The 10,280-nt window shown below is 41.9% G+C and overlaps 1 protein-coding gene across 1 annotated transcript in view; it reads left to right on the top strand.

Annotated features, from left to right (window-relative positions):
* The first annotated feature begins 8,560 nt into the window (after positions 1–8,560).
* Positions 8,561–10,280, top strand: part of Pter (phosphotriesterase related) — an 86,097-nt gene continuing 84,377 nt past the window's right edge. Inside the window, exon 1 of the mRNA XM_008833890.3 lies at positions 8,561–8,695. The gene's annotated coding sequence lies outside the window, so the exon portion shown is untranslated. The remainder of the gene's footprint in view (positions 8,696–10,280) is intronic.

A 10,280-nucleotide genomic window follows, 5' to 3' on the forward strand; every position in this document is an offset into this window, starting at 1 on the left:
AAGTGGTCACACAATGCTCACATCCAATTACTATCTAAATATCACAATAATGAAACACTTTGTTAAAAGTGGTTTCAGGAATCCTAAGAAAAATTATGTCAAAATCTAGCAGTTTTCCTAGCATACCTGTTACTATCAACAAGTATTTTAACTTCACTCTTTCACACACATCCTGATTGTGAAGTGGTTGACTCACCCTGCTTCTCCAATGTCAAATCCTTTCCTTGAGACTTCAGGCCCTTTGAGTTAAAAGCCGTTTTGAGTTTGCTTGTTTCTCAGCGGTTGGTGATTTTTTTTACATCCCAAAGATATCTTTTGTCTACTTCCAAGAGGAGAGGGCTAGATACTAGATTGTTTTTAAAATCTTCCGGCTCTAAAAATCTCTGATTCTAGGACAATCAAGGAAAGTGTTAACCTTTCCAATATCCTTGTCATTGAAGTCTCTGAACTCTTCTCTACAAGATTGAAGAGGAAGAATGCTTGGGATCATGAATTACTTGACTCTCTGGCTCATCACTTCTCTACTCTGATGTAGCTAACCTTCCTTACTCACTGATGGACCACACTCACCTCCTACCCCTGACCTCCATCCCTGTTTCTCTTACACACACACACACACACACACACACAAGAGAGAGAGACAGACAGAGACACAGAGACAGACAGAGAAAGAGACAGAGAGAATATCAGAAGCGTGGCCTCACTGGATCTTTAGGTTAACTCTTATGCTGTATCTGGTCTTCTCTTTAGAGAAGACATTCAGTCCCTTGTTTAGAAAATAACATACATATATTTATTGAACACTGTGCTATGCACTGTGCTGAACACATTACTAGGATTTACCAGGATTACTGACTAGCTCTCAGAGTTTTAACTATAGATTCAGCAAGTTGGAGATTAAAATCTCAATTTAATTATGAGACCATGAGCAAAAAGATTTCACATTTCTGAGAATCTGTAAAATGGGGGTCTTAACAGTATTTATACTTAAGCCATGACAAAGTCTATCATTACTAGAACAGGGAGTGACACTAAATGATAGTTACTCTTGTTACTATTATTGTCATTACTACAGGTGCATGCTGCATTGAAGCCATGCTAGCCAGTATTCCTAGATTTATGTTCTTAGACACTTGGTCCAGGTCTGTAATTTCACTATGCCTGGTCTGGGTGTCAGATCCCTTCTCATGACCCTTTGGCTCCTGGGCTGTTCCACGCATGGTATTTTTTTTAGAATACTGTACGACAAGGCCTCTCTGCTTGTTTCTCTCAAACCACATTGCTTACTGGACTCCCTAATTACTCTCTCCTGTCTACCAGACCTTAGAATATAGTCCCAAGGATTCCAGACAAGACATTGTCATATAGTTTATCATTTAACTTACACATTAATCCTTAAAAGTACAGGGTCTTGGTCATCCTCAACATGGAAACTTTATCTGTGCTTCCAAGGCAGCAACAGAGGCTGGGAAAATGAATCTTTAACTGAGTGTCCATGAGCCCTCCTAAATTACCAGTGTGACAGAAAGGGAGAATGGATCTTAGAGACAGCCAGGAATCTATCCAAAGGAACTAACAATATATCCATTTTATACTGTTAGCAGAGATTCTGGGGAATCCCAGCAGAGTTAAAACATGTTACTAGGTGTGCTGGATAGCTTTAGTGTCAACTTGACTCAACTGGGCTGAGGGAGCCTCAGGTGGGGAATTGCCTCTATTGGATTGGCCTGTGGCCATGTCTGAGGGGCATCTTCTTGATGAGAGGTGTGGGAGGGCCCAGCCCACTGTGGGTGGTGCCACCCCTGGGCAGGTGGGCCTGCATAAGAAAGCAGTCTGAGCAGGGGCCAGGGGAGCAAGCCAGCAAGCAGCATTCCTCCATGGCCTGTGCTCCAGCTCCTGCCTCCAGGTTCCTGCCCTGAGTTCCTACCTTGGGCTCCCTGATGAACTGTGACCTTGGAGATGTGAGATAAATAAACCCTTTCCTCCTCACATTGGTATTGGTCAGAGTATTTTGTCACAGCAATGGAGAAACAAACTAGGACACTAGGGAAATCTGAGTCAGAACTCAAAAAGGCAGGAAGACCCAATAGAACCTCATGGCTCTGGAGTGACTACACTGAGGGTGGAGATTCTGTAAACAAAAAACACATTAGCTCATTAAAGGGATAATTATTTCTCCCATCTCTTTAGCTTAATGTGAGCCCACCTTCTTGATGGGTGGTCCCTTGGTCAGGTGATTGACCAGTCCAACTGGATGACTCTTAACAGAGGAGCTAGTAGCTCATATCTATCCAAAGGTAGGTTAAATTTTTTACAGTAACATTATAAGGATACCGTAGCTCAGAAAAAGTAAGGTCTTACAGCAAGAAAATAGAGGTGTCCAGAATTGAAGTCAGGTCCAGCTGAACACAGGGCCACTTGTGAATAAGCTGTACAGTACTGGCCAGGGTTCTTGGGTTCAACGAAAATGGAGCTGCCCCAACATACCCTTTCAGAAAATTCCTTTCAAATGAAATGCCCTAACGTTTCCCTTTCTTATATCCTGGAGATAAAAATACTCTTAATTATTTTAGCTACAAATGATTTTTATATACTCTAATACTACGTTTAACAATATTGACTAAGTGAGCAATGACATTTTGCCAACTACTCGGGAAGAAAACCTCTTTAGCAACTAAGATTGAAAATCCTCTGTTTCATACATTGTACAATAAATTTTAAAATGGTATTTTAATAAGATTTTTGATCAAGAACTTATATTAAAATTCTCTAAAGATCGTCAAATGAAAAAAGAAAATATGCATTTTATATAAGAAAAAAATCAAGTTATTTGATTTATAAATTCAAGCTATCCTTTTGGCATGGAGTTCAAGCTCACATTGTTTTATTTCACAACATTGGGTAAATTACCATTTAGCATTCTTCACAGACACACTTGCTTGGACTTACAGTGAGCAAATAGCTTCCCTGCCAACTTGTTTTAGTTTAATTTCCTCTAGTTAACCTAACTCTCTCAACATTGTATTTAACGATCAATAATCGCATTATTATGTGCTAATAGATGCCTCTTGTATTTAACTAATTTTCTCAAGGATTTAGAAGCCACTGAGGAAGCCATTTCATATTAGTTATTCATGGCTGGCTCATGGAGGATGTTGTAGATGCATCTAATTTTTATACCAGGACAAATATTAATCAGAGCAGACTATCTACTATAACAAATACATAATCCCTAAATCTTAGCAACTTAAAACAACAAAGCTGCATTTTTGGCTCCCATTCTTGCACTGCTGGGGTTAGTATAGAAGGGCATCACATTGCTGTTCAGATACACTCCTTTACCTTCTTGTGTTTTCTATCCCCAGGTCCTAGGAATTCTCCCCACCCAATCCATAGAGGAACAAAAAAGCAAGAGGGTGGGTGGATGGAAGGGATTTGTGGGGTATTTTTGTTGTTTGTTTCAATTAATTGTTATTTATTATTTTATGTGTATGAGTGTTTGATTTGCATGTAAGTGCACCCGTGTGTGCAATGCCCATGGAGGCCAGGAGAACTGGAAGGCCACTGGAATTGGAGTGAAGGACAGTTGTTAGCCACCATATGGGTGCTGGAAACATAACCTGGGTCCTCTGCAAAAGCAGTCAGTGCTCTTAACTGCTGAGCCATCTCTCAGGCCCCTGATTTGTTTTTCGACGGGCCAAGGCTAGAAGGTGCAGGTCACTGCTACCACAATCCATTGGCTGGAGCTCAGTGGTAATACCTTGCTGCATGCAAGACTGGGAAGTGTAATAAAGATGTGTAAGCAGGACTGGGAGAAATGGGTTTAGTGGTCAGTAACCAGCTAATACAGTAGGGTCTTTCTCATAAATTCCAAACAAGATGTATAAGCTAGAAAAAAACTAAGGCAATTTAATCAACAAATATATATTTTTAAAAACTGGCAGCATTTTAAAAATATTTTATTTATTATTTTTATGTGTATGCATGTTATGCCTGCATGTAGGTAAATGCACCCGTGTCATGCAATGCCCACGGAAGACAGAAGAGGCTGTCAGATCCCCTGGAACTGGAGCCACAGACAGTTGTTAGCTGCCATGTGGGTGCTGGGATACGAACCTGGGTCTTCTGCAAGAACAGTCAGTGTTCTTAACCACTGAGCCATCTCTCCAGCCCCGTATTTTTTAAATTATGGCCTCTTATTTAGCATTAGTGAAAACAAATGAAGGTAGTGGGTAACCTACAAGTAGCTGTTTAAAGTCGGATATTTCTATTAAAATATACATAACATTTTACAATTTTAAAATATTTTTATTTATTATTTTATGTATATGAGTATATTGACTACATGTATGTAAATGCTCCTGTGTCTTCCAATACCATTGGAGATGAAAGGAAGGCTCTGGATTCCCCTAGAACTGGAGTTATGGATGGTTGTTAGTCACCATGTGGGTGCTGGGAATCAATCCCCGGTCCCCTGCAAGAGCAGCCAGTGCTCTTAACTGCTCAGCCATCTCTCCAGCCCACATTTTACAGTTTTAACTATTTTTAAATGTACTGTTCAATGGCATTAAGTACATTCACATTAGTGGACATCTATCACTGTTGCCCATCTCTCCAAGTTTATCATCCTAAACTGAAACTCCATGTGCAATAAATTCCTCACTTTCTGTTTCTCTCTTCCTATCACCTAACAACCACCATCCCACCTTCTGCTTCTATGAGCTTAATAGCTCTAAATACTCCATGTAAATAAAACAATACAATATCTGTTTTTGAGAGTGTAGTTTGTTTTGCCTTATATTTTCAAGGCTCATCCAAATTTAAGGCTAAATCATATTATATTATGTGTATATATACCATTTTGTTCATCTGTCTATTTGTCAATGAACAATTGAGTTGTTTCGTCTGTTTGGCAATTGTAAATAATAGCATTATGAGCACAGATGTGCAAATATCTGTGTGAAACTTCACCTCTTGGATATCTCAAGAAGAATTACCAGGTCATATGATAATTCTGTTTAAACTTCTTTTTTAAGAACTTTTTTGCAGCAGGTATATGGTTTGGTTTTGAGAGGCAGGGTCTTACTACGTAGCCCTGGATGGCCTCAAAAAAATCCCTCAGGATTCTTTTGTCTATGCCCCCTGAATGCTGGGATTATAAATGTGACTGACATGTTTGGCTGTGTTAGAATATCTTTTAAGACAAACTGATCATTAATTTCCAGGAAAGGACATGCAATACCCTAGAGACACACTCCCCAGGAAAAGTTTCACTCAATTAGAGAATTATGTCTTTTCAATTTCATTCTTTAAAAGCTAAATAATTTCATTTTCATTTTTCTTTTACTTCATTGTTATTTCAAGTCCTGGTGATCGAACCTAGGACCCTGCACAGACAAGCTTTACTTCATTATTAAGTAGAATGATAATATATGTTGAATAGTTAGTTGTTGGGGGTAATGAATAGGAACTTGACAGAAAAAAAAATACATGCTGAGAGTTCTGTTCTAATCCTTCTGTGCTTTGAGCTGTAGAACATTGCCTAGGAATGATAGAAATGGTTTACCCCACTGATCAAAATTTAAACCAAGAACATGTCAGGATCACTGTAAATGCTAACTTCTAATTAACAATTAAACCTGGCAGTAACAGTGTTCAAAGGACTGACACCATTGGCTGTGTTTTACATTATGTTATTTACTTGATAATTTTCTGGGTTTTCTGTCCTCTGGAAAGGTCCTTTAAACTACTTCTGTATACATATTTAAAATGATTAACTAGGGATTAACTAGGGCCATGAAAAAAGCTGGGCTTTCCTTGAATTTTAACCTAGACGGCAAAGGGCTTTGAATGTTTGGTTTTGATTTCATTCCCTCTCTGCCAATTCAGTATTTCTGAGTCCAGGTCCTGTTGGAATTCAAAGACCCTATGAAAATGAAAAGCAAGCACTGTAGAAACGAGTGCACTTGAACAAACCCCTAACTGAGAGGTTGATTTGTAGGCCTTTGGTTCTTACTAACGTGATTTTCAACTTTGGTGTTTTATCACAGGTATGATGGAGCGTTGATATCCTAGGTTTCCAAAAATATTCCCAAACTAAGTTTCTCCAGGAAGAAAGACTAAATAATGAAATGGGGTCCAAGCCTGATGCTGGATGATCATCTTTCACAGTTGCACATCACAAAATGCCCATTTCACTCACTCTTGTTAGCTTATCCAAGGCTAATAGATTCTGAAGTTGGTACTGAAGTCTATTTTATTTCCTTTATTTTTAAAGATTTATTTAATTATTTTAAAATTATGTGTTTATGTGGGTGAGGGGAGGTGTGTATTTGCACATGTGTGCAGGTACCCAAAAGAGGGTGTTGAGTCTCCTGCAGCCAGAGTTACACGTGATGGCGAGCCACCCTACATGGGTGCAGAGAACCGAACTCAGGCCCTCTGCAAGAGCAGCACGGGCTCTTTACTAAGCCACCTCTCCAGCCCCTATTTTTTATTTTTTAAAATACAACAATGTTTGTTATTTAACTAACAGTAGCTTATAAATCACTTACACTGTGCAATGAGGTAGCACTGTACATTAAGATGTAACATGCAAAAAGTTTTCCACTGCCAAACGTTGGAATTGCATGTGCTCATGCTTTCCTGGAGAAAGCTTTTAATATAAATAAAATACATGTTAATTTGAAGATTCTTTGAGGCTGTGTGCTTCAAAGAAAAATAAAGTCTACTTTCGTTTCTCTTTAACACCATCTTTTTAAAGAGTAAAGCCGCAGAAATAAGAGTCTGTGTGTGAAATCCATCACGAATCCTGCTCAATGGGTTTAATGTGGGCAGAGGAGAATTTAGTAACTTCCATAAAGAAAAAAACGAAGTCATTTTTAACATGAACCTTGTGCATAATTTCATGTCTGGCACCGTGGACTGCTAAAATACATAACATTATAAGTAATGGACTTTCAGCCCTCTCCTTAACAACCGTTGTCAGGTACACATTTACAGGGCTTCATGGCTACAGCACAGGCAGGCAAAGAAAACCGCAGCCAGCACGGAAATCACTCTAGAAGCCTCCCTCCATCCATCTATTCATTATACCATCTCAGTGTGAGCCCCACTCATGCTCCCAATATTCAACTCTCCCAGTCCTCCTAGCAGAGAGGAACTCTCAGGAGTGCTCTGCACTCCCTAACCTCTGCATTTATCTTGTCTCTCTTATTTTGGGGTTCTACTTTTATCCCAAAGCCGGCTTCTAAGATTTGCCCAGCCATATTGTTCTCAGTATCAATCCCTTACCAACCAAGCCTTTTCAATGGCTTCTCATATTTTTACACTACTTCAAGAGAAAATTAAAGGATGAAAGAAGGAAAAGAAGGCCTGTACATCCTTTTCTTCTTCCTTTTCCTCTAATATAAATAGGCTTGTTTCCTGCCCTCCTGTCAAGGTGCCCCATTCTCCTTAAAAAGATTATATGGATTGACATCAACTAAACTGGATTTTAGCCCTGGCCTTGAACTTGAAGATCCTTCTCTAAGCCTGTTTTCTTGTCTGCAACTGGAGAAGGTCACATGTAGGTTGTTCAAAAATTAAGCACAATGAACGGACTGCCAGATGAGTCAACAGATAAAGGCACCACCATGTCACATGACCTGAGTTCCATCTCAGGGCCCACAAGGTGGAAGAAAGGCACAGACTCTCTGGGGTTGTCCTCTGACCTCCACACATGCACCACGTCACATACCTGGCCCCAATAAATACATAAATAAATACAGTTTAAAATTATTAATGAAATCAAAAATTTTTTTAAATTTTTATTTATAATTTTTATTTTATGTGTATGCGTGTATTGCCTGCATGTAGGTAAGTGCACCGTGTCGTGCAATGCCAGCGAGGACAGAAGAGGCTGTCGGATCCCCTGGAACTGGAGCCACGGACAGTGGCTGCCATGAGGGTGCTGGGATTCGAACCCTGGTCTGCAAGAACAGTTAGTGCTCTTAATTGCTGAGCCACCTCTCCAGCCCCCAAAATTTATTTTTAAAAGTGAATCCCGGTGACATACGAGTTTTCAAGCATAAAAGAGTTGCCTTCGACAAACATCGATTGATGTTAGGGGCGTTTTACCTTCCTTAGAAATGACTCCCACAGGTTCTCCCCACCTGACTGCCCATCCAGCCTTTTCCTCAGATTTCACATCACTAACTGCTGGTGCAGCACTTCAGATGCGCCAGCCTTGGAGACGTCTGGACTCTACTGAGGTTTCCATCCTTTGAGGCTGTTCTATGGAGAAAGGACCCAGGGAAAATCCAGTAACTTCCTTTCCCTTTGGGGATCTTACACCAGCCAAACCGAGAGAACTAGGTAACCTCTCCTTCCAGGATATTTTAGGGGCGTCTACAGGAAACTTGGGTGCTGAGCAAGGGGACTGCCAGCCCAGCCTCTGAGCCACTCCTGCAGCTGCAAACCTGAGGCTAGCCCAGGAGCTGCAGCTGTGGGGCCAGCCTAGGCCTCACTGCGGGCGTGGGGCCAGGCCGGGCCTGAGCGGGACGGGCCCAGGGCCGCAGGTGGCTTCGGGCCAGGGGGCGGGGAAAGGCCACTGGGAAGGCAGTGGGGTGGCAGACTGAGGAAGTGAGGGCCCCTGGGGAGAAGGCGGCGCACAGCCAGAGGAAGGGAGCTCCGGATCTGCTGCCCCGAGGACCGGGTAGGTTGGGCGGAGGCCTGGACCCCGGCGGCCCCAGGGCCTGGGCTGGCGCTGAGGCTCCGCCGCCTTTGCCCAAGGCCCCGGCAGTTGCAAAGGCCAGGAACCGGGCTGCAGGAGCTTGGGATGGGTGGGGAGAGGGGGAGCCTGGTCTTAGAGGGCGCTGATCGCCCCAAATTTCAAGTCCCGCCCCAAAGTCTAACTGGAAAGCTGGCTGAGCGGAGTGGGTCCGCGCTTTTTCTGTTCTGCTTTGCTCCACAGCTAAGTTCTGTGGACAAGCTGGGGCAGTCCGGGGGAAGGGGCGTCTCCTTTCCCGCTCCTGTTTCTTTAATAAGCTTTGACATCAGAACCCTCAGCCTGGAGCCTTACAGTCTCATAATTACATTTTGACATGCAGGTGGGTCTCTTTAGACACCTGAGCAAAGTATATACAAGCCTGTAGCTGAGTGGTGGTTGTAAGGATTCCCCAGGTAGGATGATACCTGCCAGGGATGTCACCCAGGGATGGCATTTGCATGAGACATAAGAAAACTTGGTGTGTAGCCACACTCACTAGTCTGCTCCATCTACCTTTAAATGTGGTCTCACACGGAGGAACTACAAGCATTCATTCTTGTCTTAGAGCATCGTGGCATTCATTGTCAGACAGAATGAATGTTGGAACGAACAGAGTCCTAGGACTTACGACACCCACTTGGCCCTTTTTAGTTTACATAGACAGAAGGGGTGCAAGGCAGTTATCCTGGAGGCCTCATGCCATTCTAGGAAAAGGAAAGAAACCTTGGTGCACACTGCAAAGAAATATCAGACCTTTTTTGACTCTTGTTAGGTCAGAGAACAATTTTTGAAAAGATAACTGGAACACCAGATTCACAAAATGTGACTTTATGAAATTATTTTTTCATTTGTGGAGACCAGATGTTAAGTGTTTTGAAAGTCACTAAAATGTGTAATATAAAGTTTTGGAATAAAAGAGTAAAATGTATTTTATTTCTGTTCTTGAACTTAGAATCATAGGGATATCCAAGTGTATATTTTTTGAGGTTTAGTGAAAGTTAGTGGCCAGTGCTGCCTGAACTCGGAGCACTCTAATCCATTACACAGCCCTGCAAGGTAGCTGTGTGTACAAATGAGCAAGATTGGTCACAGAAGGGTTAAGCCTCACTGCTGTGGAGTATAAGGGGGTGTGGGTGCTGGGTGTCTGTGCTTCTGACTCCAAAACCTGTGCTCTTACCCCTTGAGACTCTTGCCACCTTGTATATTATTAGTCTGTTCCATCTCCAACAGGGGTATATTTAGTAATACAACATAAGAATGATTTCTGGTGGTCTGGCTTGGTGGTGCATACCTGTCCCAGCCACTCAGGAGGCTAAGACAGAAGAGTCACAAGTTCAAGGCCACCATGGGCTACAGAGTAAGACGCTGTATCAAAACAGATTTTTAAAAAGGGCAGGAGCTATAGCTAGTGGTGCAGTGAGTACCTACCTAGCATAAGCAGAGCCCAGTGCTCAAACCCCAATAGTACAAAAAATTATCTTTCTGTTGGGGGAGAGAGAGAGAGAGAGAGAGAGAGAGAGAGAGAGAGAGA

Source organism: Nannospalax galili, unplaced genomic scaffold (genome assembly GCF_000622305.1).
Source record: "Nannospalax galili isolate Female #2095 unplaced genomic scaffold, S.galili_v1.0 scaffold976, whole genome shotgun sequence".
In the NCBI taxonomy this organism is placed as follows: Eukaryota; Metazoa; Chordata; class Mammalia; order Rodentia; family Spalacidae; genus Nannospalax; species Nannospalax galili.